The 27,853-nt window shown below is 35.6% G+C and overlaps 1 protein-coding gene across 2 annotated transcripts in view; it reads right to left on the bottom strand.

The window, feature by feature from the left end:
- FoxP (forkhead box transcription factor P) overlaps window positions 1–27,853 on the bottom strand; it is a 1,057,401-nt gene that overhangs the window by 513,497 nt on the left and 516,051 nt on the right. For both annotated transcript variants that reach the window (XM_083117436.1, XM_083117437.1), the window contains one exon: window positions 10,945–11,060. The gene's annotated coding sequence lies outside the window, so the exon portion shown is untranslated. The remainder of the gene's footprint in view (window positions 1–10,944; window positions 11,061–27,853) is intronic.

Genomic DNA, 27,853 nt, shown 5'->3' with positions numbered 1-27,853 from the left:
GAGACCTGAATGAACATCGTAATGGATAATTAACTTACTTTTGCCGGACCCTATGGCCGAGTGCTTAGCACATCGCGCTGCGAAGCCAAGGGCCCCGGGTTCGAATCCCGCTCGGGCTTGGTTGTTTGTGAATGTCCATTCATCAATTGCATCACTCATCCACATCTTCGCAAATTAGCCAAGAGGCACAAAAGGCGAAGTAAAATAAACTAAATCAATCAATTAAACTTACTTTTACCTTTGATGTTCGTTGTACCAGATAGACACAGACAGGAATATGCAAACTGATAAAATCATTGAAAAATGTTTTCTGCTTTATATGATTTAGGTAAACAACAACGACGCTCATTCATAGAAATCCATTTAAATTTAATTTAATTTTCATTATTCCCCTTATTCGACTCAACATTCGGTATTGAAACTGATTATAGCTTTAAATCAACAAAACTCAATTCCAGCGACAGGCGATCCTGAGTTTCACTCCATGCGAATGTTGAGATTGTACAGCCACCGGCAATAAAAATGGCACAACTAGATTCTGAAATACTCGCTTCCCTTCAAGGCGTTATGTGCCGGACCCTGAGGCCGAGTGGTTAGCACATCGCGCTGGGACGCCAAGGGTCCCGGGTTCGAATCCCGCTCGGGCTTGGTTGTTTGTGAATGTCCATTCATCAATTTCATCACTCATCCCCATCTTCGAAAATTAGCCAAGTGGTAGAAGTTGCCATTGAAAATATGCTACATCAACTTATCCCTTAGAGTTAGGCAACACACATAACGCATCCCGTAGAGTTAGGCAACACACATAACGCCTTGCAGGAAGCGAGTATTTCAGGATATAGGTGTCGCATTTTTATTGCAGGTGACTGTACCTTAAGGAGGTCATCTTCGTTCACTTTCTTCAAATGTACAATCACCTCCACTTACGGTTAAACTAAAGTACAGATAAGCGAGGCTAATTAGATTAATACCAATCAAACATTCCAGCGCATATCTTACGTAGCGGATCGTTTACATGTAATTGAAAACCGAAGAAAACCAAAGGAGATAACTACAAAATCCATCCCATGCAAAGGTAAGAAGATTCCACCGCCTCAATTATATTTTTTCGTCTTTTTTTAATACTTAATCTGCCGCAACGAATCTCAGGTGTTACCCACGTTCTTTCACCAATCTTCACCGAACTTTCAATCACCGTGAGGCAATTTGTCACGTGGGTTAATATCGCGAGCAGAGTGTGGGAGGGAACCCAATGTCACGTTGTTCTTTCCCGCGAGAATGTGGCCATGCTAATAGGCCGACTCGGGGCCAGCCACCGCGACGTGACTGTACGGGACCGGGAAGAAGAGGAAGCGACGGGGGAAAGAAGAGAAGGTTTTCTCCCTCTCGCCGACTACCCCTTCTACTCCCAGGCCGATTCCACCCCGTTTCCCTTTCCCTGGAGAAAGAATCTGGACCGCCCGAGCCACAGTTAAAAGTTCCGGCGGGCCTTTACAGGAGATTATCTAAGTTGTCTTCCCCCTCTGCGCTGGCCATAAAGTGCACGTGCTCCGCGGATCATACAGCTCTAAACACCTGCTAGAACAACTACAAGCAAATTCGCGCCGGAAAATGTTGCAAGCAAACTTCGATATTGCCAAAACATGGCCGTCGTAAAAACACCTTTTAAATATTCCATTAACGTTATGCTCTGGGAAAGTGATCTGGGAGGAACGGGTGTTGCTACAGCTACCAGGATAAGAGGAAGAAGAAAGGGTAAGAGGTAACATCACGGTTTGTGGGAAAACGCCGAGCCTTCTATACGTGCACGCCCGCTGAGCACGGGGTTCCTCTTTCCTCGACCTTTTCTCCCGTGCGCACCCCAGCTCCGCAAACTACAAAACTTCTTCATGAAAGGGCACAGATGTAAAATAGTCCGGTTTTCGCGTAGGAGCCGCCATGCGTGTGCCGCGTACCCGAGAAATAAAAGGCAAACTGCCGGGGACAGTTGCGTCATCTTGACATTGAAGAGCAGGACGGTTTACTGTGATGAATGCGATCATCTTGCGCGTGCAAGTCCGTTAACTTGGAGCGCGAAGAAAAGATGCGTCAAAGAAAAAAAAACTAAGAGAGAAAAATTTCGAAACTCGTCTAAATTGCTCTGAAAAACGGAGTTGCGAAATGATCTGGAGGATAACTACCTATAAGGACATGTATATATAAGCATTGCCATGAAGAGAAGCGCGGGGAGAAAAAGAACGCGATATTTTACGGAATCCGGCAATGTGATTTCCCTCAAAACAGCTTAAAATAAAGCAAGCCCGAGGGTTATAGTGCCTCCTATTTCTCTTTTAAAGCTGTAAAGCATCACATTTAGTGATATTTTATGATATATACCCTAATTTATGATGTGTCGTTTCCTCCCGAAGATAAATGGGGGCTCGGAGTCTCGGGGATGTGGAGCGCAGGAGACCAACGAGAAACGCTCACGAGCGGTTTCAATTTCACACCGCGACTGGCGAAGAGGAGGGCCGGGAGGGGGCAAAAAGGGAGATGAGAGGAGAGGGGGCGGGGAGGCTCCAGAGGCAGAAAGACAAAAGGGGGAAGAGTGGCTTCCGAAGGGTGACATAGTTGAATGTACACTAAAACTTGGATGCAAGTGCATTGCATGCGTGCGTGCACGTACGTGAAAGAATGAATTGGGGCACACTGCTCGACCACCTCGCGGGGAAGGCGGATGAGGGGGGGAGGGGTCAAGAATTTTTTTTTTTTTTTGAATGCGCTCTCACCAAGTTTTTGAATGCCGCTTCTTCTTCGAACGGAGAAGGAAGGGTGGGGGGTAAGTGCCGAGAAAGTGCTGAAGGCACGCCCTCTTTTTCACGGCTACGCGGGAAGTCGACAAAGACGCCCCCCTCTGTGACTTATCTCGGAAGCGATGCGAGAATTACGCCTACCAGGGAATAATGAATACGGTGGAAAAAGATAAGCGCGGCTCAAGGAAAAGTTAGAAAGGTAGGTAGAGAAAAGAACCTTAGAATGCTTTCCGCTCCGAGTTACGTAGTATTATGTAATCTCCAAAAGAGCGGGGATCCTTTGCGGGAAATAAGACCTGGAAACATCGTGTTAAGCGTTAATGGATTATTTCTCAAACTGTCCACGAGCGCCTTTCCACCCTTTCCCTTGACATAGCGTGCCCAGTTGGCAGATGAAATCAACACGCTAATTTGGCGGGAATTCGCATTTGCGCAGATTTACTAGAGGAAGTGGACAACGAGATCAAAAAACTGAAGGGCATGTGCCACGAATGTATACAGGGAAGGGAGTATGGGGGTAAGGCTCCATGCCTTCTCGACCTGGGTCTTAAGAGTTTGGAAGTAGCACCATGTCGATGTAGCATCTCTACTCTGACACTCACTTCATTCCAAGCTAAATAGTTTGCAACGTAACTTGGAATTCCCATGCAATATACCCGAAACATCCGTCAGCAATAAATAAGCCAAATTCTTTAATCGCTTGCAGCGGAAGGTAGCCTCCCTCACGGTGTAGTGGTAACGTCGTTACCTTGTGATCCAGGCCCCTTGCTTCGATACTCGGGGGGACATATTGATGGAAAGAGATGGTACGAGGGGAAGTTTGAAGACCTAAAAGAAAACGGATATGAGGAGATTTGTGGAACAGAAGAAGAACAAACTATAAAAGAAAGGGTCATACAAGACTGTAGGAGGAGAGGATTCAAGAAATGCATAAAGGAGACAGGAAGACTACCAAGTTTGAAAGGCTTTCCAAAGATTCACAAAGAGGAGATAAAGTTAAGACCAGTAATGAACTGCAGAAACAATATTTTGGAACCCTTGGAAAAGAAATTAAAGAAAGTTATTGAAGTGTTAGTAACACAGCAAGAAAGCAGAGCAGTTAAGAACAGTGAACAAGTAGTAGACCTCATAAAAGGACTTAAGTTAAATGAGATGAAGACGACAATGTTTAGCTTAGACGTGAAAAGTATGTTCCCGATCATCAAGAGGGGACACGTTTTGGACATTATTAAAAAGAGAATTGGACAAGAAATTATAGGAGAATGGGATAGTGAAAGGGTAGTGAAGGCGCTGGAAACCATTTGGAATAACGGTTACAGTATAATGGGAGATAAAATAATGTTAATGAGTGAAGGACTGACTATACGTAGGTTCTAGCCTAAGCCCAGCATTGGCTGAATTGGTTATGAATGAATGGGAAAAGAAAGTGATAGAAAAAGGAGGTGACAAAATAATTCTGTTTTGCAGATATGTGGACGATTGTTTTGGCATATGGAAGGGAACGAAGAGGCAGCTCGACATTTTTGCCAAAGAAATACAAGATGAAGAAAGAGGGATATTATTGGAACTTGAAATAGAAGAAGAAGACTAGTTAAGCTACCAAGATATATTGATAAAAAGGAAGAGAGGACAAGTAATTGAAACCGCTTGGCATCAGAAGAAGTGTGCAGCAGGGGTATTCTGCCACAAAAGAAGTGATGTAAGTGAGGTGACAAAAATAAATTTTATAAAGATTATGGAGGACAGAATAAAGAAAATGCGCACGAAAGAATGTGAAAAAGAAGGCAAAATAAATATCCTATGGAAACAGCTGGAAAAGAATGGCTATGAGAAGCAGGATAGACTGGACATAAACAGAAGAAGGAAGAAAAGGAGCAGGGGAGAATTGGAAGAAAAAGAAAAAGAGGAAGAGAAAGAAAAAGAGAAAAGGTTTGGAATAAGGAGTATGGGGAAGACCACAGAAAAGATATGCAAAGTGCTTAGGAAAGCGGGCATTAAAACTTACAGGAAGGGAGGGAGAAGCATCTTAGGAATAGCAAAATGCAAACATGAAAAAGGAAAACAGAGAAGAGGAAGGGATTATCTACGAAGTGAAATGTGAATAATGTCAGAGTGTGTACATAGGAGAAACGAAAAAGAGGCTGAAAGACAGGTTGAAACAACATAGGGATGATGTACGACTTAAGAGAGAGAGAGAGAGAGAGAGAGAGAGAGAGAGAAATGCGATATTTAAACACAGGAGAGAAACAGGACATGACATAGAGTGGGATGAGGCTAAGCACATAGGAAGGGAGAAGAGGAGAAGAGAATGCTAGTGAGAAAATGGAAGGAGGCCAAGGAAATAGAGAAGAAAGTTGAAGAAGACACAATGAACTGGAATGGGGGACTGAAGTTAAACAAAGAATGGAAGAAGGTGTTAGAAAGAGTGGAAAGGACAAGAGAGAAAGAGGAGAGGAGAAGGAAGAAAAATGAAGGAAAAAGAGCGTCAGATAAAAAGTCCAACCACATTCTATATGGAAGTAAATATGTTTAGCCTTTTAGGTGAAAGTACAGTTGACAAGGGAAAGAAAGCCACCTGCTAGAAAGTTCCAAAACAACTTTCTAATAGTCTGGAGGGAGTAATGTTTGTGTATATATAATGCCCTGTTTTTGTATCTTGTTACATTTGTACTTGATACAGAGTCTGAAGAAGACCTTGCTAGAAGGTTGAAACGTTACGTTTAGTTTATGTTTTTAATAAAATAAATTACTGCCTTGGTCAGCATATTTAGTTTTTCATAATCATGGAAACAAGGCTTAATGGTGTTATAATTAAAAACTCAAACTTAAACTCTTGCAGCGTAGGGCTGCCATGGATTTGACCGTTCGAGTAACCGAGAAGTTGTTCAGATCTCCTCTCCTCCATCTCACGTTAAATATTTATTACGGAGTTCTAGTGTCACGATTTCGGAGGTACAGACTGAACAATTTGGATCACTATATATAATATTCTCCACCCAACAAAGCACTGTATTCTATGTACATCTGACTTTAATTCGATGGCAAAAACATAACAATCTGTTCATATTGCACAAATAGTTGTTGATGTTGAGTTGGTGTTTTAAGTCCACTTTAGGACGGAAAGGCTAATCGGGACTGGACCTACATTTTAAAGTGGGATCCGAACCACTATGTACCTCCACCGGGTATCGAACCCGACACCCCGTGATTACAAGGTGACGACGCTACCGCTGCGCCATCGGAGAGGCCCCGCACAAATAATAAAGGGATTCCTGATGGAATTCTATGACCACAAAAGTGCTCTTCTCAAATGGATGAAGACGCACTGTATTTTATATTAAATGTGTTCGAAGCAATGGATCACAATTAAAGAAAAACAAAACATTAATAATTTTAGAAAATGATGTTTATTCCATGTATTAAGTTCAACCAAAATCTCCAAGTGTCTATATTTCAGAAACACTTAGAATGAGAATGAAATGTACCCCATTGGAAAAAACAACAACTTGGAATATGCTTTCTTGTACCTACCTATAAGGTTCAAGAAACACCATCTTTCCACTCGCACATAAGCACGACAATCGTAGTAGCCGTTACAAGCTAGATTGTGAATTTACAGAAGAGACGCAAGCGAATAAAGAAACGCTTTAATGTGAATTACGAAGTAATAGTTAAATGTTATACAAAACAAAAAGGGAAACTAAACAATTACTTTTATAACTCACAACTTGAATTATAACATTCTACATGTGCACAATCGTTATCTTTACAGATCAAAACCGGTCAGACACATTAGATGCACATGTTCAAGCAGTTCATATATTATTTTTTAAACGACCCAGTAATATGCTCTTGAAGTGCGACAGGCAAAAAATTAAATGGTCGTGTTAAATCAGGGGACCGTGCAGACATAAGATTCCACTTCTGATGTACTGATTGCGAAAGCGATTGTTAAAGTAGTTCTGAGCAATTTGTGCACAGTGTCGTGGTACATCATCCGATTATAATTTGACCATAATAATTTTCTGCTGTGTACTACTACATGGATATCAATAATTAAAATGTCATCGTTCATTTTTACCTGGGCTTTATACCGTTACAAAATTCCCTTTCATATGGGACTTCCCGATGGTGGCGGGCTTTTCACAGCGCGCTACGAGGTCAATGACCTCTGGTTCGAATCCTGGCTAGGACATGAATGTTCGTTTGAGTTTGAGTTGGTGTTTTAAGTCCACTTTATGCACAGTAAGGCTAATCGGGACTGGACCTACAGTTTAAAGTGGGATCCGAACCACTGTGCCATGTGCCTCTACCGGGTAATGTTTGTGTTTGCCCTGAATGAAAAAAGCAGATGAAAGAGAATGCCAGAGGAAACTGCTGTTTAGGGGGTTTCTTCTTTAAAAAGAGAAGAAGATGGCATAGTGGTAACGTCGTCGCCTTGTAATCGAGAGGCTCCGGGTTCGATACCCGGTGGTTCGGATCCCACTTTAAACCATAAGCCAAGTCCCGATTAGCTCTTTTGTGCATGAAGTGACCTTAAAAACAAACTTAAATTTCCCCCACATATTTTGTTTGAATTTGATTTGCATTAAGAGAATGAAAAGTAAGGCCTGTAAATTCGTTATTTTCTATTTAACATGCGGGAACATCATGCAGTACCAGAGCCAGAAGCGTTTATTTGATATCGCAATTTCAACTTTAAAAAACAATAAAAAACGTGATTTCAAGTGTTGAATGACCTCAAGAGACGCTGAGGCCACGCAACGGCTGACTTTCTCACTGTATGGAATGTACACGAAGCCTTTGAAGCGCTTCTGCTGTCACCCAATATTCTCATCGCCACCAGCTTGTTTGTGTTTGTCTTATGATAGAATATAGGAAGCGCATAGGACCGTGGATGATGTCTCGATTGCAAGCAAGCTATTGTGAAGTGGTGTTATAAGCTCCTCCCTTGCAGGCCGCCCAAGAACAATGAAGCTTGGTGGGAACTTGGCCGAGCAACTAGAAATGCAGGCCAGCTTTTCCGGGCCGGAGCCTACAATAAGCCCACTTCCTCCGCCACTAAGAAGAATAACAATGGCGGAACCAACTCCATCGTCTAATAAACCTCCAGACAAAATGACAGATGCAGGATATTAGATCAAGGCGTTCGGAGGATGGAGACGGGAGGACGGGGTAAAAAAAAAATCCACTCCCGGATATCCGTGCTTCTAAACCTTGTGTTTCCTCCTCCTTCCTCTCCCTTGCTCCGAGCCTGCCCCCCCTTTTCAACTCTCAGCATCCCGATATGGCGCCACTGCTCTTGGCCAACACTTTCCACTTCACCCCCACCCCCTAAACAAATCGGAGATTAAACACAAGAGCCAGCAAATCACCAGGATTCGCAATTGTGCTACATTTGGAAAATCAATAAACGAAGGCAACATAAGAATTTTTAAAAAATATACCGAGGTACTGCTACTGTTTTATTATCTTCCTTTGCTCAGTAGTAGTAGCTTAAGGCCTACCACGGTAATAGGTGACGACAGTGGTGACTTGGCGCTGATTTTAGGGGGGAGGAACGATACACAATTCGAAGGATGTTTTAGTTCCGCTTTGGAAAACAAAAATATAGTTACTCAAGATGGGCCTAATGGAAATAGGTAAGGATGGAAAAGATTGGATTGATTGTGTTGCTACAGCCACAAACCTTAGGGTTTAAGAAGGCTAGAGAGTTAGTTTAGTAAGTTAGTCACTCAAGTGCTGAGGAAGAATGAACACAATTAGTTACCGAACAATGTTGTAAAAATGTGTTCAGAACAGTGGTTCAAGTGGGGGTGAAATAAAGGGATGCTACCTCCTCAGTTAAGAAATTGTTCATAAAGCATTCCCTCAGGTAGGATAATTTTCATAAGCACCCCCGCCACCAACTGCATTATAGCCATGTTGATCCTTTCTCAGCTATCCCAAAACTCGATCAAGCATCCCCCTGTTAAGTATTTCCACTTCGAGTACTGGTTAAGAATATGATATAATGCAAATAAACAAAAAAATTACGGTAATTATTATTTTTGTTTGCACAGGTGTTTGTTGTGCTCTAATAATTGTAAGAAATGTGCCGGAAAACCTCACAGGAGAAGTAGAAGTACCTGTGGTAAGTAGAGTCCGATATAAACTGCGAGCAGTGGCAAAGATGTGGTAAGAACAATCGTTCCTTCCCCCAAAATCTGTTACGTCTGTCGTTCATCCGAGTTCTTACAGCATAAAACTGATCAAGATCAGCGCCGTCTGTTCATCTGGTGTGTTTATTTACAAGATCTTCGAAGTAGTTCGATAGTCGCATGCAGTTGCCATCATTGAGGTTTCCATTCACCTCTTCGATGTACAAGCCGAGGAAGAATTTCACTTTTCACCCTAACACTTGAGCGTCATGAAAGCAAGTTTCCCTTCCTCAGATTCTCCCCGTTGTAGTTTTTGGAATATTCATGCATTTTCCTTGAATTAAGAGAGAGAAACATCTTGCGTCTGCGGTGAGGGGCAACTGACGTAGCTTTTCCCGCGCCATGCCCCGTCATATTTACCGAGGACGCGATCGTGGCATGGGGGGAGCTGTCTTCTGCCACCACCTACCTCATCCCTTCCTCAACTCATGAGCTTCGCTCAGAAGGAAGACCCACTTGTATATGCGCACCGCTTCTCAATTTCTAATGTGTAGTCGTGATATATTATTACTGTTCCGGGATTGGACGCATATTAGATGAGATGCTGCTTTCTTATTCGGTTTTAAGGAGTTTTGCGGCGCTCTAGACTCCGTGTTTAATTCCTTTCACCCAACCCACCACACGAATGAGATTAGTTCCTCTTCCTCAGAGTCTCTCATAATGAACAAGCAGCATAGAAGAGGCAATTTAATAGACAAATTGTTACCAACACTGAATTGATGATAACTTCAAAGGCGATAGAAGATGTTACATTTTAGGTTTGTGCACTGTATTTTCTCTGCTTGTGTATACGAGGATGCGTGGTTGAGGTACATATTTGATGTTTCCCGTTCCTCATTTTCTTTTGGAACTGTCTCTGTAAACGTTTACGTCATTTAAGTGGTGAATAGTAAATGAAACATTTTTGTTTTCTGTTCACTCCACACAAGGTGGATAAAAACTAGCCAGCTGTTTAACAACATAACAAACTCTTATCCTCACACTTTGTCGCACATATTTGTACATTAATTATGATAATCATGGAATATGGTTTGAACATAAGAGATCCTCACGTCATTATCAGGTAGGAGAAGTAATCTTGAAATCAACTTTATAGATAATATTTTGTATAGCAAAATATCATGCCCAACATTCTTATGAAATTGGGCCTAAATACCCCAGTATATGGTGTTCGTAATTATATAGCAGTAACAGTAATACATAACAATAATGGGAAGAAATCGTGTTTACATAATCATATAACTCTATATAATGTTACCAAGAAAAACTGAATGTGTAGCCTATGTGTTTTACTTGGATTTGCTGTTCTTTGACATATGTCCTTAGAATTGGACTATTACTGTTCAGATTTTAATAACTTTCTTGTCCTTGTAAAAAAAATTGTATTTTATTCTTATATTCATTTTCTCTTTTACTTTGTGATATTTGATTATGTGTGTATGTGTAAAAGTACTGTACTTTGGAATTTCCTGTGTACCGCACAATAACTACTGTTTGAAATACATGAAATAAATAAATAAATAACAACAGCGACAGAAATACAGTCAGAAAAATAACAAGCTTTGAACGCTACAATAGATGAAAAGTCATATTTAAGACGCTTCTGTTTGAATTTTCCTTTTCTTCCCCAACGTTTAATCGGCAAGTTGATATCGTGCGTTGTTACAGCAAAAAGTGGATGAAAAACGATACAAAATAAAACAAATACAAATTCTTGATATGTAGGTGATTTACTCAAAGATGATGATTAAGTAATATGCAAAAAGCCGAGGATGCAAAGTGTCCTCCCGTCACCCTTCCGGTATTGTTCACGACTAGAGATTCTTCAAATTTACAATATTGTTATTCAAGGAGACAAGAAATTCACGAATTTACTACCATACCATACCCAACCCAGATCGAAACACTATCCTCATGTTTTCAAGAGACTCTGTTGCACTTTCTGAACTTACCTTCGCTTTGCTGCAAGATGGGTAAGAAACCAAGACCACCGCCGGGAAGAATACTCAGTCAGACGAGAGTTAGTCAACTGGACAACAGTTCATTTGGTTTCCTTCAATCAGGGAATCTGGAAGATAAAAAACGAGAAGAAAAAATTACCAAGGAGTTTGAACCGATCATTTGAGAACGACAAATATGTCAACAAAAGATGCTGAAAACACCGCATTCAATGCACAAAATAGGGTTAACGAAGGAGAAGGAACGGCGGAAAAATCGACCAGGAGAATGGGACACGCGGAAGGGAAGAAACTTTGGGAAATCGAGTTGAAGCTGAAGCATTAGTCTAAAGACAAAAGGCACTGGGAAAGGGAAGGAATTCTCTGAAGTAAAGAAGACAAAAAAGTACTTTAAACGCTGCATTGTAAGGGCAAAGTCTTCAAAAATAAGTTCTAAATCTAAACAATGCTTCAGTATTAAAAGAATTGATTTTAGAAGGCGGCAACCACTTTTGTCTTATAAGCTATGGTCTTTCAATTATTTTTATTGCAGGAAACCTACCTCCACGACAATGGCTAAAGAATGGGCAATGCAGCAACGGGTTGGAGCAAATGAAGCAAGAAAATCGAAAGATAAAGAAAGTGCGTGTTCAGTGTAAAGACATTAACGTCTCCATCCTTACCTCGAAACGAAAATCGATTTGTGACAACAAACTCTGGCAATTAAGGGAGTATTCTTTTGTGCTCTAAAGTTCTTCGTCAATTCATGTCCAGCACTTTCCCTCCTCCCCCTTTCACTCTTTCTCTCTCTCTCTCTCTCTCTCTTTCACACACACATATGGACAGAGAGAGAGAAGTGCTAACCGATAATCATAAGTTATCACGGCTAACTTCTCTCTTCATAACGGTTTGGAATAATATCGTAATATCTTACTGCTTATTTATGGAAATTCTAACTGCAGCATTTATTTCAGTAACACGAATTGTGTTAAGTAGGAGAAGAGAACAAGATCATCATATATGGAGAAGTGGATGAATAACGTGACAGCAAAATATGTATAATTTTCAAAAGAAAAACTGATTTTTTAAAAATTAATAAAACACGTTTGGTTAAACTTTCTGGCAAGCATGAACGAAAAAAATAGTTACCTTTACTAAAATTGGTAATTTTGACCAAATATTTTGGTAACTCTAAACAAATGTACACGATTACAGAATTTCTGGTGAACAAATATTTGTTTGTCGATTATTTAAACAAAGGTTTGGTTGTCGGAAACTACTTTTTGGTTATTCCAAACATTTGTTTTCTGTGAAAGTTTGCGTTGTCATATTTTAGTGTCATTAATAGGGCTAGGATTTTGGTAAGGCAGAAACATTTCATAAGTAGATAGGAACGTGTTTTCCACGTAAGTGAATAAATTGGGATGCCTTTGATAGGACATTTTTTGACCCTTTTTGGAGTAAAGGTAATTTTTTAAACTTTTTAAACCGTTTAAGTCATTTTTCGGCCTTTTAAAAGTCATATTATGCATTTTTCTAAATTTTGGTGAAAGAAGGGGCATTTTTACATGAAAATGTAACCTTTGAAGCAGAGAGGTTCCCGACTCTCGTCTCATTGCCTTCAGCGAGGTTCTGAACGACTGCGTTTGAAGAAACAAAGAAATTCTGTGCAGTATTGTTGATACAAGCTGTTGTGTAACAATTCAGCTCAAATAATGTGATTTCCCCCTCTATCAATAAATACATTGTCGCCAGACGGATTATTGTTAAAAAACAAAGGGTACAAAGTTTTGTGCTCTGTATCGGACATTTTGTCAGGGAAGCAATTTGCACTCAATGGAATTGAAAGTGACTTAACAGCAAGTGATATTGTTCATTTCAAGTTCGCTCAGTAGAAGGGGAATTAGAAAAAGTCAATCGCTATTTAATATTCGCAATTTATTTGCACGTACTTATAACTAATTTGCACGGGTTTTAATTAATTCGCACGTACTTAGAATTCATTTGCAAGTACTTAGAATACTTTACATTTATGTATTTGCATGTTTATAACTTTTATGAATATATAATTATTTATTTTATGAAAAATATGTATATAGAAGGTAATTAGAGGTACTAAACGGTATGCATATGGTTTTATATTCATTACTGCAAAGTATGTAATGTATCAATCGATAATAATTAATGTTTATAATATTGAAAATAAGAGTTTATGGTTTATGAACCGCTATGAACGGTGGTAATGGTACGAAAGAAGACGGTCCCGGTACTCGAACCCGCGATATGCAACGGTAATAAATGGTTAGGCCTATAGTGTATACTACGTATGTAATAATGTATGTTATTATTGTATGAAAGACGATGGTACGAGATGCCAGACAGGAGACTGTGAACTCCGCGCAGGTAGAGGAGAAAGGAATTTGGGGAGTGTGCGTTCAAGGTCAAATGACGTCACAACGTCAGAACAAAGAAAGATCCCGATTGACCAATCAGAGAACGCGTCGGTAGATTTTCAGAACCGGTTTTTCCAAAGTTAACCAGTACGCAATAACAGGGGAAAGCTATGCAATACTGTAGGGCAGGGGAGGGATTGATCCAGACAACAAAGGATGTCTGGAATGCGCAGCAAGGGTCAAATCTCTGAAGCTATGCGTCGCTTGTAGAACTGGTTTCCGCCGCCAATTAATATTCCGCTCAGGGTTGCCCCAAGGCACAGGACGCTTTAGCGCAGGTTTTTTTTTATCTGTACTATGAAGAAGGGAGAGCTATCAGGGACGGGGCCTACAGTTTTCACCATTTGCTTTTATCACCGGGTAACGAACCTAGGACCCTTTGATCATTTATTTAGGTAGTAAATGTATGTTACTGTGTGCTATTTAACTTAATTTTGAGTTTATTTTTTACCAAACTTTGACTTTATGTCAAACATTTTCACAGCTTATCCTTATTTTTACAAAAATAACACTATTTGTACTATTCAGGCAACATTTTTTATTAAATTTTGGACTCACAAAGACATTTTTTCAACTTTTAACTTATTATTTTACAATTTTATACCTATTTTTAACTTAAATAACACTATTTATACTATTAAGGAAAGATTTTTAGTTATATTTTCGACACACAAAGTGTGTGTTCTCAACTTTTATCTGTTTATTTCACAAGTTTAGGCTTATTTTTACCAAAATAACACAATTCAATCTGTTCAGGAAAGACTTTTAGTTTCATTTTCGACACACAAAGTGTGTGTTCTCAACTTCTATCTGTTTATTAGGCTTATTATTACTCAAATAACACAATTCAATCTGTTCAGGAAAGACTTTTAGTTACATTTTCGACTCACAAAAAGACATTTTCTAAACTTTTAACTTATTATTTTACAACTTTATGTTAATTTTTTACCAAAATAACACTATTTATACTATTCAGGCAACATTTTTTATTAAATTTTGGACTCACAAAGATATTTTTACAACTTTTTAACTTATTATTTTACAATTTTATACCTATTTTTAACCTAAATAACACTATTTGTACTATTCAGGCAACATTTTTTATTAAATTTTGGACTCACAAAGACATTTTTTCAACTTTTAACTTATTATTTTACAATTTTATACCTATTTTTAACCTAAATAACACTATTTATACTATTAAGGAAAGATTTTTAGTTATATTTTCGACACACAAAGTGTGTGTTCTCAACTTTTATCTGTTTATTTCACAAGTTTAGGCTTATTTTTACCAAAATAACACAATTCAATCTGTTCAGGAAAGACTTTTAGTTACATTTTCGACACACTAAGTGTGTGTTCTCAACTTCTATCTGTTTATTAGGCTTATTATTACTCAAATAACAAAATTTCAGCTGTTCAGGCAACATTTTTTATTAAATTTTGGACTCACAAAAATACATTTTCTAAACTTTTAACTTATTATTTTACAACTTTATGTTAATTTTTTACCAAAATAACACTATTTATACTATTCAGGCAACATTTTTTATTAAATTTTGGACTCACAAAGATATTTTTTCAACTTTTAACTTATTATTTTACAATTTTATACCTATTTTTAACCTAAATAACACTATTTATACTATTAAGGAAAGATTTTTAGTTATATTTTCGACACACAAAGTGTGTGTTCTCAACTTTTATCTGTTTATTTCACAAGTTTAGGCTTATTTTTACCAAAATAACACAATTCAATCTGTTCAGGAAAGACTTTTAGTTTCATTTTCGACACACAAAGTGTGTGTTCTCAACTTTTATCTGTTTATTAGGCTTATTATTACTCAAATAACACAATTCAATCTGTTCAGGAAAGACTTTTAGTTACATTTTCGACTCACAAAAAGACATTTTCTAAACTTTTAACTTATTATTTTACAACTTTATGTTAATTTTTTACCAAAATAACACTATTTATACTATTCAGGCAACATTTTTTATTAAATTTTGGACTCACAAAGTGGGTGTTCTCAACTTTTATCTGTTTATTTCACAAGTTTATTCTAATATTTACTCAAATAACACGATTTGAACGTGTTTGTTATTACATTTTGGACACACACACACACTTACACAGACACACACACAAACATACACGTACACACACACACACATACACACACACAGAGAGAGAGAGAGAGAGAGAGAGAGAGAGAGAGAGAGAGAGAGAGAGAGAGAGATTTTTTCCAAGTTTACAGGATTATTCTCCACGTTTACTCAAATAACACAATTCAAATGTGTTTTGAATTAAATTTTGTACACACGAAGTGTGTTTCGTCAAGTTTTACCCTTTATTTTTCAATTTTATGCTTATTTTACCAAAGTAAGACCTCTTAGTCTATTCAAGAAAGAGTTTTCAATTATATTTTGGATGCAAAAGTATGTTTTGGCAAGTTCTACCCTTTTATTTTACAAGTTTAGGCTTATTATTACTCAAATAACAACGAAAGTTTGTTTATTTTAGAGTTTGCTGAGTATTTTGTTACTGTTGTACTAGGTAAAAGTTTTCTAAATATATCAGATAGGGCTCTGTATATTTTTGTCTTTGCTATTTTGGAGATGATGCGATCAGCACCACTCTTCATCTGCTTTTTTTATTTTATGTACCCTAATATTATTTTGAGGCTTAGTGAATTCTAGAGCCTATTTATGCAGGAGAGAGGGCTTGAAAATTTTGATCTCAGATAACCCACAACTATTTGTCAGAGTATTTTAAAGGATATTTTATACTTATTATGGGCCACTAGAATATCTAAGCTTGCTTAATTTTAATGCCTGTAACGCTGTTATTGTATTTCTAGCTAAGGCTTACTGGATAAAGTACACGAAATGTTTAACATTTCGACTATTTGCCTAATTTTTAGTGTAACGAAAATTATTGTGTGTCTATAAAGACTGAAATGCCTTTACCGAAGGGTCCACAACTGGACGCTTACCAACATTGTTTTTTTTTTGTTTTTTTTTTAATATAACCATTTATCAATATATTGACAATTCACAGGACAAGACGAAGTTCACAGACGACTTACTATATGGACCATAGGTTCACTTGCTAAATGTTTTTTCTATGCTAGAAGAATAATTTAGCCTTATAACCTTTTTCAAGGTATTTTTTAAGTATTACTGGATTTTTTGGGTGCATCAACATTTGGGTTATTTTCATTTGGCTTATTATACGAGGCTACAATCACTATTTGAACACTGAAATTCTCTGATTGAAACTAAAAGCTTAGGCTGTAACTAGGGACTTAGTATGTATATCGACAATTTATAGGACAACACGAACCTTACAAAGGATTGTAGGTGACGTAGGACCACACGCCAGAGCTTTGTTAATCTGCAAGAAGCTCTTACAGCTAATATTACGAGGAAATGAGGTTGATTTTTTACTGTTTCACAAGAATGCTATCTTTTATACACCCAATATTTGATTTTTCAAGTAACTACATGTACCAGAAGTACTTACTGGCCAACTCTAACTAGACTTCGACTTATTCTATATCAGGTGCTAAATTTATAAAGAACTATGATTGTGTATATTTCTGAGGAAGTAGGCAAAAGCAGATTACACGATTAAAGTATCTGAAAAACAGATTTTTCTATGTAAGTATATTTTTATTGACTGGATTATTTAACAGATCAAACAGGAAGACTGCAAAATTCATTAAATGTAGTTCTATCGTATAGGTGGTTTCAGAGATATAAAAAGAACAAATATAAGATTTCACTTTTTTTTGCTTCTGAGGCTAATCGCGACGCTAAGGGTAAATGGCGAGGAAATGTAACGGAGGAGAAACACTCCCAAAAGTTATGGGCTGCATGTAAGTTAATACCACAGAGATATTACAGTAGGTGTAGGTTCTACCACCAGAACTTTTCTATTATAATAATACTGGTTATGCTGTACTGTTAGCTAAAGATGCTGATATTTGAGAAACTTAAGAGCTTATTTGCAAAATTTTAGATAAATAATAATCTGTTAGACTGTAAACATATTTTATATCCATTCTGCTAAAGATCCGATGACAAAATTTGAAAATTGTAATAGCCCAGACAGGGACTCGAACCCTGGACAGATAGGTTAAAAGCCTAATGCTATACCAACTAAGCTATCTGGGCACAAGGTATTTTTTTTCTTGAAAAGTTAGTTATGTTAAGAAATATATTGAAACATTTGAGAACACTTTTGGTCTGGTTCGACAGAGAAGGAGACAACATTTCCAAATTTTTACAGACTGGGTGTATTTTTCCACTATAGAGGCCTTCACTATATGTAATTCGAAACGCTAAAGTTCAGCTAGCTTCCAAAATCCAAAATTGAGGTAAAGATTGTGTTTGGCGAGATTAACAAGTTACAATTATATCCAGTTACGGACAAATAAAGCTAAAACTCTCAGATTTACTGTACTAGCCAAGTTTTAGTAACATTTTCCTTCACTATAGTACTAATACCAAAGAAATAGGTATATTTTATTTATAATTTGACAAAATGTACTAGTATTTAATTCACAAAGTTAGGTAAAAAAACAGTATTTTAAAAAAATATTGTTGCTGCCTTCAAATTTTATGTTATTTAGCCACTAACAACTGGTTTACACTGTTTGACATCCTTTAAATAGCAAAAGAAGGAATTATTTGTTTAGTATTTTTACTACTTTATATTTATTTAAGAAAACAATTGTACAGTTTAACTTAATTTTTAACAAATTGTTACTAATTTATATATCAAAGTTATGTTATTTAGAGTGTTTGAAGGCGTATAAAGTTAATATTTGTACTTAATCAGTGCAACTAACAATTATATTTTACACACAAAAGATAATGTTTACAGTTAAATCACTTGAATCAGAGAATAATATTTTACAGTAATTGATTCATTCAGCACTAGTCAGTACTTTTATGCATCAGAAAGTTTTCTTAATTTTCTATTATGCATGCTATTTTGTGCTATTCTTAAAATGTATTTCTAAGGCAAACTGGTTTAATTTTCTGCTTATAATGGAAAGTTGACATAGTTTTCGCACAATGCTTTGTACATTTGTTATATTCACTACTTACAATTCAAATATTATGCTTATTTAATGTATAACTAACTAACTCTCTAGCCTTCTTAAACCCGAAGGTTCATGGCTGCAGCAACACATGCCTCTCATCTGTTCATGTCCTAAGCAAGATCTATATACTCCTTTCCATCCCTACCAATTTCCTTTAGGTCCATCTCTACATTATCCCTACATTTTGTTTTGGTCTTCCTATTGGTCTTTTACCATCAGGTTTCCCAACAAGAATCCTGTATATTTTTTTTCCTCTCCCATTTGTACCACATGATCTACACATCTAAGTCTTCTTGATTTAATTATTCTAATAATATCTGGACATGAATACAAATTATGTACTTCTAAATTATGTAATCTTCTCCACTCATCTGCCTCCTCATCTGTTTTAGATCCAAATATTTTCCTAAGGATCTTATTTTCAAATACTCTCAATTTATGTTCCTAGCTTATACTGTAGTCATTATATCTTTTTCTATCAGCTTATTTTGAAATTAATATTATTAGGTATAGTCCTTGATTTATAACTATATTGCTTTTTTTTATCAATTTATCTAAGAGTACACACAGACAAACACATGTGTACACACTTTTATGTACATAGATATGCCTTTTTTCAATATTTTAGTATGAAGTTTGCACTTTAGCTATTCAAGCAAGGGTAGGAAAGGTAGGATTTCTGAGAATTTGTTGCAGGATTTTCTTGTCCAAGTATAGATGAGAACTGAGCTGAGAGACTGTTTTGAACCTTTTCATGAGAGTTTGCATGTGAACTGTATTCAAATTGATCACTATTGACTGTGCATGCTTCTAAGTTTTGCTGTTATTTTACATCAAGTCTGTGAGACTGGAGAGAGTTTTCCCTTTTCAAGTAGTTTTTATTGATTGTATTTGTATATGTTTTGGGGACTTAGCAGTTTTATGTTATGAGGCAGTTTGTTGTAGAATATTTTTACCTGATTGCTTTGAGATATTGAGTGTCTGCTGTTTTACTTGTAATTATTTTCCTTCTTGTGTTTTGTATTTGACTATATTTTGTCCAAGTTCGTAGTATTTAGAATAATTGTTATTGACTTGTAGATGTAGGGAGTAATAATCCTTTGCAAGATGCCCTATACTTGTCTGAACATTATTCTTAGTGTTCACTTTTGAAGCCTTAGTATTCTGGTAGTATTATTAATGTAGAGGTAAATTAGGCTGAAATGTAGGCATTTTTCTGATAAATTAGACTCACTTAGTTGTTTCAGCAGGTAGAAGTTGCATGACGGTTTACTGCTGATGATGTTAATTTGCTATTCTTATGTACTACGTATGATGTAGCTTATTTGAGTAATTGGAAATATACTACTGAAAAAAAGATTGCTTGTCTATCTTATTCCTATGTTGTTGAGTTTGTCCATAAGCAAGCCATGTTTTTACACTATCCTATGCCTTGGAAGAATCTAGATATATTGTGTTTGCAGTTTTATGTTTCTCTAAGGTTTCAGCTATGTAGTTTTTTAAACTGTGCTATGGGTGTGACTGTTGATTTCTCTTTCTGGATGCCATGTTGGTTTCTGTGTATTCCTCTTGCTGCTTGAATTTGACTTAGGTTGTTTGCTTTTTTCTTAGATATTTTACATAAAAAAATTCAAAGTACATTGTTAAAGTCAAAGTGTGTTAAAATTCAATTTTTCAAAGTTAAAATTTTAAAAATACAATTTTCTAAAATTAAAAGTTATAATAGTATATTTTTGTTAGTAGAAGTTTTTATACTAGGGCAAATTATTTTGTTGTTAATGTAAAATTTGTTAGTTAATGTAAAATTAAAGTAATTAAAAATCAATTTTTCAAAGTTAAAGTTTTAAAAATACAATTTTCTAAAATTAAAAGTTATAATAGTACATTTTTGTTAGTAGAAGATTTTATACTAGAGTAAATTCTTTTGTTGTTAAAGTAAAATATGTTAGTTAATGTAAAATTAAAGTAATTAAAATTAAAAAAATAACAAATGCTGAACAAATAAACAAATAAAGATCTAAGAAAAAGCAAACAACCTAAGTCAAATTCAAGCAGCAAGAGGAATACACAGAAACCAACATGGCATCCAGAAAGAGAAATCAACAGTCACACCCATAGCACAGTTTAAAAAACTACATAGCTGAAACCTTAGAGAAACATAAAACTGCAAACACAATATATCTAGATTCTTCCAAGGCATAGGATAGTGTAAAAACATGGCTTGCTTATGGACAAACTCAACAACATAGGAATAAGATAGACAAGCAATCTTTTTTTCAGTAGTATATTTCCAATTACTCAAATAAGCTACATCATACGTAGTACATAAGAATAGCAAATTAACATCATCAGCAGTAAACCGTCATGCAACTTCTACCTGCTGAAACAACTAAGTGAGTCTAATTTATCAGAAAAATGCCTACATTTCAGCCTAATTTACCTCTACATTAATAATACTACCAGAATACTAAGGCTTCAAAAGTGAACACTAAGAATAATGTTCAGACAAGTATAGGGCATCTTGCAAAGGATTATTACTCCCTACATCTACAAGTCAATAACAATTATTCTAAATACTACGAACTTGGACAAAATATAGTCAAATACAAAACACAAGAAGGAAAATAATTACAAGTAAAACAGCAGACACTCAATATCTCAAAGCAATCAGGTAAAAATATTCTACAACAAACTGCCTCATAACATAAAACTGCTAAGTCCCCAAAACATATACAAATACAATCAATAAAAACTACTTGAAAAGGGAAAACTCTCTCCAGTCTCACAGACTTGATGTAAAATAACAGCAAAACTTAGAAGCATGCACAGTCAATAGTGATCAATTTGAATACAGTTCACATGCAAACTCTCATGAAAAGGTTCAAAACAGTCTCTCAGCTCAGTTCTCATCTATACTTGGACAAGAAAATCCTGCAACAAATTCTCAGAAATCCTACCTTTCCTACCCTTGCTTGAATAGCTAAAGTGCAAACTTCATACTAAAATATTGAAAAAAGGCATATCTATGTACATAAAAGTGTGTACACATGTGTTTGTCTGTGTGTACTCTTAGATAAATTGATAAAAAAAGCAATATAGTTATAAATCAAAGACTATACCTAATAATATTAATTTCAAAATAAGCTGATAGAAAAAGATATAATGACTACAGTATAAGCTAGGAACATAAATTGAGAGTATTTGAAAATAAGATCCTTAGGAAAATATTTGGACCTAAAACAGATGAGGAGGCAGATGAGTGGAGAAGATTACATAATTTAGAAGTACATAATTTGTATTCATGTCCAGATATTATTAGAATAATTAAATCAAGAAGACTTAGATGTGTAGATCATGTGGTACAAATGGGAGAGGAAAAAAAATATACAGGATTCTTGTTGGGAAACCTGATGGTAAAAGACCAATAGGAAGACCAAAACAAAATGTAGGGATAATGTAGAGATGGACCTAAAGGAAATTGGTAGGGATGGAAAGGAGTATATAGATCTTGCTTAGGACATGAACAGATGAGAGGCATGTGTTGCTGCAGCCATGAACCTTCGGGTTTAAGAAGGCTAGAGAGTTAGTTAGTTATACATTAAATAAGCATAATATTTGAATTGTAAGTAGTGAATATAACAAATGTACAAAGCATTGTGCGAAAACTATGTCAACTTTCCATTATAAGCAGAAAATTAAACCAGTTTGCCTTAGAAATACATTTTAAGAATAGCACAAAATAGCATGCATAATAGAAAATTAAGAAAACTTTCTGATGCATAAAAGTACTGACTAGTGCTGAAGGAATCAATTACTGTAAAATATTATTCTCTGATTCAAGTGATTTAACTGTAAACATTATCTTTTGTGTGTAAAATATAATTGTTAGTTGCACTGATTAAGTACAAATATTAACTTTATACGCCTTCAAACACTCTAAATAACATAACTTTGATATATAAATTAGTAACAATTTGTTAAAAATTAAGTTAAACTGTACAATTGTTTTCTTAAATAAATATAAAGTAGTAAAAATACTAAACAAATAATTCCTTCTTTTGCTATTTAAAGGATGTCAAACAGTGTAAACCAGTTGTTAGTGGCTAAATAACATAAAATTTGAAGGCAGCAACAATATTTTTTTAAAATACTGTTTTTTTACCTAACTTTGTGAATTAAATACTAGTACATTTTGTCAAATTATAAATAAAATATACCTATTTCTTTGGTATTAGTACTATAGTGAAGGAAAATGTTACTAAAACTTGGCTAGTACAGTAAATCTGAGAGTTTTAGCTTTATTTGTCCGTAACTGGATATAATTGTAACTTGTTAATCTCGCCAAACACAATCTTTACCTCAATTTTGGATTTTGGAAGCTAGCTGAACTTTAGCGTTTCGAATTACATATAGTGAAGGCCTCTATAGTGGAAAAATACACCCAGTCTGTAAAAATTTGGAAATGTTGTCTCCTTCTCTGTCGAACCAGACCAAAAGTGTTCTCAAATGTTTCAATATATTTCTTAACATAACTAACTTTTCAAGAAAAAAAATACCTTGTGCCCAGATAGCTTAGTTGGTATAGCATTAGGCTTTTAACCTATCTGTCCAGGGTTCGAGTCCCTGTCTGGGCTATTACAATTTTCAAATTTTGTCATCGGATCTTTAGCAGAATGGATATAAAATATGTTTACAGTCTAACAGATTATTATTTATCTAAAATTTTGCAAATAAGCTCTTAAGTTTCTCAAATATCAGCATCTTTAGCTAACAGTACAGCATAACCAGTATTATTATAATAGAAAAGTTCTGGTGGTAGAACCTACACCTACTGTAATATCTCTGTGGTATTAACTTACATGCAGCCCATAACTTTTGGGAGTGTTTCTCCTCCGTTACATTTCCTCGCCATTTACCCTTAGCGTCGCGATTAGCCTCAGAAGCAAAAAAAAGTGAAATCTTATATTTGTTCTTTTTATATCTCTGAAACCACCTATACGATAGAACTACATTTAATGAATTTTGCAGTCTTCCTGTTTGATCTGTTAAATAATCCAGTCAATAAAAATATACTTACATAGAAAAATCTGTTTTTCAGATACTTTAATCGTGTAATCTGCTTTTGCCTACTTCCTCAGAAATATACACAATCATAGTTCTTTATAAATTTAGCACCTGATATAGAATAAGTCGAAGTCTAGTTAGAGTTGGCCAGTAAGTACTTCTGGTACATGTAGTTACTTGAAAAATCAAATATTGGGTGTATAAAAGATAGCATTCTTGTGAAACAGTAAAAAATCAACCTCATTTCCTCGTAATATTAGCTGTAAGAGCTTCTTGCAGATTAACAAAGCTCTGGCGTGTGGTCCTACGTCACCTACAATCCTTTGTAAGGTTCGTGTTGTCCTATAAATTGTCGATATACATACTAAGTCCCTAGTTACAGCCTAAGCTTTTAGTTTCAATCAGAGAATTTCAGTGTTCAAATAGTGATTGTAGCCTCGTATAATAAGCCAAATGAAAATAACCCAAATGTTGATGCACCCAAAAAATCCAGTAATACTTAAAAAATACCTTGAAAAAGGTTATAAGGCTAAATTATTCTTCTAGCATAGAAAAAACATTTAGCAAGTGAACCTATGGTCCATATAGTAAGTCGTCTGTGAACTTCGTCTTGTCCTGTGAATTGTCAATATATTGATAAATGGTTATATTAAAAAAAAAACAAAAAAAAAACAATGTTGGTAAGCGTCCAGTTGTGGACCCTTCGGTAAAGGCATTTCAGTCTTTATAGACACACAATAATTTTCGTTACACTAAAAATTAGGCAAATAGTCGAAATGTTAAACATTTCGTGTACTTTATCCAGTAAGCCTTAGCTAGAAATACAATAACAGCGTTACAGGCATTAAAATTAAGCAAGCTTAGATATTCTAGTGGCCCATAATAAGTATAAAATATCCTTTAAAATACTCTGACAAATAGTTGTGGGTTATCTGAGATCAAAATTTTCAAGCCCTCTCTCCTGCATAAATAGGCTCTAGAATTCACTAAGCCTCAAAATAATATTAGGGTACATAAAATAAAAAAAGCAGATGAAGAGTGGTGCTGATCGCATCATCTCCAAAATAGCAAAGACAAAAATATACAGAGCCCTATCTGATATATTTAGAAAACTTTTACCTAGTACAACAGTAACAAAATACTCAGCAAACTCTAAAATAAACGAACTTTCGTTGTTATTTGAGTAATAATAAGCCTAAACTTGTAAAATAAAAGGGTAGAACTTGCCAAAACATACTTTTGCATCCAAAATATAATTGAAAACTATTTCTTGAATAGATTAAGAGGTCTTACTTTGGTAAAATAAGCATAAAATTGAAAAATAAAGGGTAAAACTTGACGAAACACACTTCGTGTGTACAAAATTTAATTCAAAACACATTTGAATTGTGTTATTTGAGTAAACGTGGAGAATAATCCTGTAAACTTGGAAAAAAATCTCTCTCTGTCTCTCTCTCTCTCTCTCTGTCTCTCTCTCTCTCTCTGTGTGTGTGTGTGTGTGTGTGTAAGTGTGTGTGTGTACGTGTACGTGTATGTTTGTGTGTGTGTCTGTGTAAGTGTGTGTGTGTGTCCAAAATGTAATAACAAACACGTTCAAATCGTGTTATTTGAGTAAATATTAGAATAAACTTGTGAAATAAACAGATAAAAGTTGAGAACACACACTTTGTGAGTCCAAAATTTAATAAAAAATGTTGCCTGAATAGTATAAATAGTGTTATTTTGGTAAAAAATTAACATAAAGTTGTAAAATAATAAGTTAAAAGTTTAGAAAATGTCTTTTTGTGAGTCGAAAATGTAACTAAAAGTCTTTCCTGAACAGATTGAATTGTGTTATTTGAGTAATAATAAGCCTAATAAACAGATAAAAGTTGAGAACACACACTTTGTGTGTCGAAAATGAAACTAAAAGTCTTTCCTGAACAGATTGAATTGTGTTATTTTGGTAAAAATAAGCCTAAACTTGTGAAATAAACAGATAAAAGTTGAGAACACACACTTTGTGTGTCGAAAATATAACTAAAAATCTTTCCTTAATAGTATAAATAGTGTTATTTAGGTTAAAAATAGGTATAAAATTGTAAAATAATAAGTTAAAAGTTGAAAAAATATCTTTGTGAGTCCAAAATTTAATAAAAAATGTTGCCTGAATAGTATAAATAGTGTTATTTTGGTAAAAAATTAACATAAAGTTGTAAAATAATAAGTTAAAAGTTTAGAAAATGTATTTTTGTGAGTCGAAAATGTAACTAAAAGTCTTTCCTGAACAGATTGAATTGTGTTATTTGAGTAATAATAAGCCTAATAAACAGATAAAAGTTGAGAACACACACTTTGTGTGTCGAAAATGAAACTAAAAGTCTTTCCTGAACAGATTGAATTGTGTTATTTTGGTAAAAATAAGCCTAAACTTGTGAAATAAACAGATAAAAGTTGAGAACACACACTTTGTGTGTCGAAAATATAACTAAAAATCTTTCCTTAATAGTATAAATAGTGTTATTTAGGTTAAAAATGGGTATAAAATTGTAAAATAATAAGTTAAAAGTTGAAAAAATGTCTTTGTGAGTCCAAAATTTAATAAAAAATGTTGCCTGAATAGTACAAATAGTGTTATTTTTGTAAAAATAAGGATAAGCTGTGAAAATGTTTGACATAAAGTCAAAGTTTGGTAAAAAATAAACTCAAAATTAAGTTAAATAGCACACAGTAACATACATTTACTACCTAAATCAATGATCAAAGGGTCCTAGGTTCGTTACCCTGTGATAAAAGCAAATGGTGAAAACTGTAGGCCCCGTCCCTGATAGCTCTCCCTTCTTCATAGTACAGATAAAAAAAAACTGCGCTAAAGCGTCCTGTGCCTTGGGGCAACCCTGAGCGGAATATTAATTGGCGGCGGAAACCAGTTCTACAAGCGACGCATAGCTTCAGAGATTTGACCCTTGCTGCGCATTCCAGACATCCTTTGTTGTCTGGATCAATCCCTCCCCTGCCCTACAGTATTGCATAGCTTTCCCCTGTTATTGCGTACTGGTTAACCTTGGAAAAACCGGTTCTGAAAATCTACCGACGCGTTCTCTGATTGGTCAATCGGGATCTTTCTTTGTTCTGACGTTGTGACGTCATTTGACCTTGAACGCACACTCCCCAAATTCCTTTCTCCTCTACCTGCGCGGAGTTCACAGTCTCCTGTCTGGCATCTCGTACCATCGTCTTTCATACAATAATAACATACATTATTACATACGTAGTATACACTATAGGCCTAACCATTTATTACCGTTGCATATCGCGGGTTCGAGTACCGGGACCGTCTTCTTTCGTACCATTACCACCGTTCATAGCGGTTCATAAACCATAAACTCTTATTTTCAATATTATAAACATTAATTATTATCGATTGATACATTACATACTTTGCAGTAATGAATATAAAACCATATGCATACCGTTTAGTACCTCTAATTACCTTCTATATACATATTTTTCATAAAATAAATAATTATATATTCATAAAAGTTATAAACATGCAAATACATAAATGTAAAGTATTCTAAGTACTTGCAAATGAATTCTAAGTACGTGCGAATTAATTAAAACCCGTGCAAATTAGTTATAAGTACGTGCAAATAAATTGCGAATATTAAATAGCGATTGACTTTATCTAATTCCCCTTCTACTTCGCTCCTTTTGTGTCGGTGGAAGTCGAGAGAAGTTTTTCCATGTACAGTCACGGACACTTCTGGGTTGTAACGACCCTATTGAAGAAGCACTGAAGCAAGCCACCCATGTCTGACCACCAAGCGCCTTGTGACTAGACAACCCAACCAGCATTGCAATTCTGCGGTTTGTATACCAGTCACGGGTATACATCTCTGTAAATTGAGTAGTGATGCCAAAGAGAAATACGAGATGAAGATTGTCGATCGTAATGTCTCGTGTTCTCGACATGGAATAATACTCGGTCCACGTTACGTTCCATTATTTAATGTTGTTTAGGAACGAACCTGACGAACTGGGTTTATATTTTCACTCCTTGCATTATAGTAAATTCCATATTTTACAATAATATTAATGCTTTGAACGAAAATAATACCCAGAACAACATCGAACACACGTGCACACCACTCTTCTCACACACATGCACGTGAAAACAAACACACAAAGCTAAGTTTTAACTTCCAAGTGAATGTCCAAATAACAGCAAATGGAGAAGCACGATGTGCGAAACACGGGACTTTTTACAGAAAGAATGCGTCTATTTTTGACATACGTGGTTTCTATTAATAG

The sequence above is a fragment of the Lepisma saccharinum genome, chromosome 2 (genome assembly GCF_977018435.1).
Source record: "Lepisma saccharinum chromosome 2, izLepSacc3.1, whole genome shotgun sequence".
Classification (NCBI taxonomy): Eukaryota; Metazoa; Arthropoda; class Insecta; order Zygentoma; family Lepismatidae; genus Lepisma; species Lepisma saccharinum.
The sequence above is the reverse complement of the archived record's forward strand: the minus strand, read 5'-3'. Positions and strand labels throughout refer to the sequence as shown.